The sequence below is a fragment of the Athene cunicularia genome, assembly GCF_003259725.1.
Source record: "Athene cunicularia isolate RWA chromosome 2 unlocalized genomic scaffold, athCun1 chr2_part1, whole genome shotgun sequence".
Classification (NCBI taxonomy): domain Eukaryota; kingdom Metazoa; phylum Chordata; class Aves; order Strigiformes; family Strigidae; genus Athene; species Athene cunicularia.
This window is the reverse complement of record NW_020799095.1, coordinates 84,833,928-84,837,416: the sequence shown is the minus strand read 5'-3', so window position 1 is coordinate 84,837,416 and position 3,489 is coordinate 84,833,928.

Below are 3,489 nucleotides of genomic sequence, written 5' to 3'. Positions count from 1 at the left end.
TTAAAGAAAGGAATTCTCCTAAAAGAGTAACTTTACTCCTTTTCCATGTCACTTCATTCCGCTTCTCCCTTCTGAATTCTCTTCACAGCCCTATAGTAGAAATACAGAAAACCATGTGGTACCTGTGAAAAGAAACAGGGGGAAAGAGACCCCTGTTAGCCTGGCCACAGCAACGCCCCCCTCTCCCATTCCACCATTGCTGTGGTTATTGCCACCAAGAAGGCATCAGCAAGAGGCACAGGTAGGGAGTTACCAACAGTTGATAGAAAGGGTCAGAGAACCTCTCCAGAAATTCAGCCTGCGGCAACACCTACAACCCAGCCATCTGTGATGAGCATGTCAATCAGCTTTGAGAATAAGGATCTGTCACCACCAGAGCTAGGGACAAGTAGTTGCAACCTCACCTGCAACTGGCATGTTCTCAGCAGTGGGCATGACCTTCACTACCACCACAATCCAACTGCTGCCTTATACACTGGTCCTGGGGCTTCACCTCCTCAGGAAGACCCACTGATAGAAAAGCACAGACCAATGTCCACCTCTTCAAGAAGACCCTAAATATTAAGACTCACAGATGGTCCTACTCATCCTCATGCCCTTGCTTTCTCCAGTGTCAACCTACTGGCTGCTGAGGAGGACTCCACTGTGACAGTCAGAGGTCTGGTTGTCATTTTCAAGATTAATTAACCCCTTTCTCTTCCTCCTTCTCCTCCTCCTCCTCTTTCTTTCTTTCTGCCTGAACACATTCCTCACAGGAAATGGTGAACCTTGTGTTTGCCACGTGCCTAGCTGAATTAGACATCACCATTGGATTCTACCTTGAGGGTGCTGTCATCTTTAGAGCAATGGGGAGAGGGGTGAAATACATGCAAAATAGGCCCACCAGAGGTCAGACCAAGGGCATCAACCTTATCTCTCCCCTAGGTGCAGATGCTGATGAGTCCAGCCCCATCTCCAAATCCCCTGCCCTTCTGTATGCAGCAACAATGCAATATTTCTTTTATGGCATGGCTGAGGTTCCATGAAGCCTTCTGGTCTTACCACTCTCCATCCTTTGGGAGTGCCATCTGGTGTCTATCTGTGCCAAAGGATAAAGGAGTCTGGCAAGCAGACAATGCTGAACTGGGAGTGATGTAGAAATGCCTCAACTTGAAGGCCATAATGTGCCAAGGAGTCAATTCCTCAGCCATGCAGGTGTCAGATGAGATGCTTTGCTCCCTGGAAGAGACTCATTGTTTTAGAAGGAAGGTAGGCCAGTCCTCATTAAGCCGTGGATGCTGACCTCACGCTCTAGTCCGTAAAGGATTTACATGAGGAAGGGAAGGTACCCATTACTCTGTGTCAGCAGGCCCACAACTTCTACACCTCTGTCCCTGCCATTAGTGAGAACTACTTCATGCATGGCACCACCACTACCAGGGACAGGACTGTTCCTGGCCACAGGGCCACTGACATCTCCCTTCACCTACTGACACACCTAAAAAAACTCACCCCCACGATGGGAGCTGCTGGATCATTCCTCATAAAGATGAGGTACTCTCTAATCTTTGGGAAGGAGAGAAGTCTTCCTGCAGGAGACTCACAGCAATACAACTGGGAAGCCTAGCTAGAAGACAGTCACCTCACCAACATCCCTGATAGAGTGCTGACTCCATCTTGCCTGGACTTTTACTTCAAGGTCCTGGGTTTGTTGAATCTATGACATGTGGTGTGCCACATCCTCCTCTCTTTTTAATCTTTAACACCTACAGCCCTCTGGACTAGGAGTCCAGCCTTATCAGCAGACATGTTTTGGTAGTCAAACCCCCAGTCTTTTGCTGTGACTGCATGTGCTGATGTGAGAGAGAGCAGCTGGATTTGGAGAGGAACTTGATGATCCACACCTTTGCAGCTTGTTTTGAGTGACCTGTAAGACTGCCAGACCTCAGGGCACACATCCAACTGCATCAGGAGATGGATCATGGCATGCAGCATTTCCCCTTCCCCACCAAGCTATCTCTTTTCAGTTCCAGCCTACCATGTCATTGCTCATAGAGGAATGTCATACATTGATCATCCCTCTCTGAACCTTTTCTAATTCTAGTACATCCCTTTTGAGATGCAGGGACCAGAACTGCGCTCAAGGTGTAGGCAAACCATGAATTTATGCAATGGCATAATTTCATCTGCCATGTAATTGCTCAGTCACTCAGTCTTGTAAAGTTCTGCAATTTTCAAGTCTGCTTGTGTCTTTGCTGCTTTGAATAGCTTCATCCCATCAGCAAATCTTGCCACTTACTGTGTCTTCACAGTACTTCTAGGTCATTTATGAAAGTTACACGGTGCAGACTAATGTGGAACTTTGGTTGGGATCTTCCTTCATTGAAAGAACTGACCATTTATCTCTATCTCTTTATCTTTTAACAATAATATATCTTTACACTCTTTAACAGCAATTTCCTTTTTTTTTTTTAATTATTATTTTTTTAATTATTATTATTATTAATTGATAACATTTCCTTGCACAGATTTTTGGAAATTCAAGTAGAATATATCTACATCACCACGATTTTCAGGTCTTTCCAACTCTTCATAGAACTGAAAGAGTTATCTAAGGCAGGACTCCCTTTTATGGGTGCAATGTTGACTAAGCAACTTGTATTTCTCCTAATATCTCCTAATCCTATCTTCTGCTATTTCTACTAATTTGTCTGTAATAAACATCAGGTTTAGAGACCTGCAGTTCTCCAGAACTCCATTGTAACCCCTTTTACAGTCTGTCATCGTTTGCTACCATGAAGTCTTCAGATGGAATCGTAGACTGGTTTGGGTTGGAAGGGACCTTAAAGATCATCCAGTTCCAACCCCCCTGCCATGGGCAGGGACACCTTCCACTAGACCAAGCTGCTCAAAGCCCCGTCCAGCCTGGCCTTGAACACTGCCAGGGAGGGGGCAGCCACAATTTCTCTGGGCAACCTGTTCCAGTGCCTCACCACCCTCACAGGAAAGAATTTCTTCCTTCTATCTGATCTAAATCTGCCCTCTTTCAGTTTAAAACCCTTACCCCCTGCCCTATCCCTACACTCCCTGATAGAGAGTCCCTCCCCATCTTTCCTGTAGCCCCCTTTAAGTACTGGAAGGACACTATAAGGTCTCCCCAGATCCTTCTCTTCTCCAGGCTGAGCAACACCAGCTCTCAGCCTGTCCTCACAGGGGAGCTGCTCTAGCCCAAGATACCAAGAAAATTTTTGAGTAAGAGGTTACACACTACCATAAGCAATTTGTTTTTTTCATTCATGAGTTTGATGAGAAACCCAGGACCAGCCAGCTGGTTAATTTTAGGATTTACTCTGTTCATCTCCACCATAACCTCTTCTACATTTCAGACAGATCCTCTGTGGAGTGCTGATCCAAAAAGTGGTTCCTTGTAAGGGAATCTTCCCAGTTTCTTCCAGAGGATATCGACTTTAATAAACTAGCAAGACTCACTTAAAAACTTCTGCAACACCT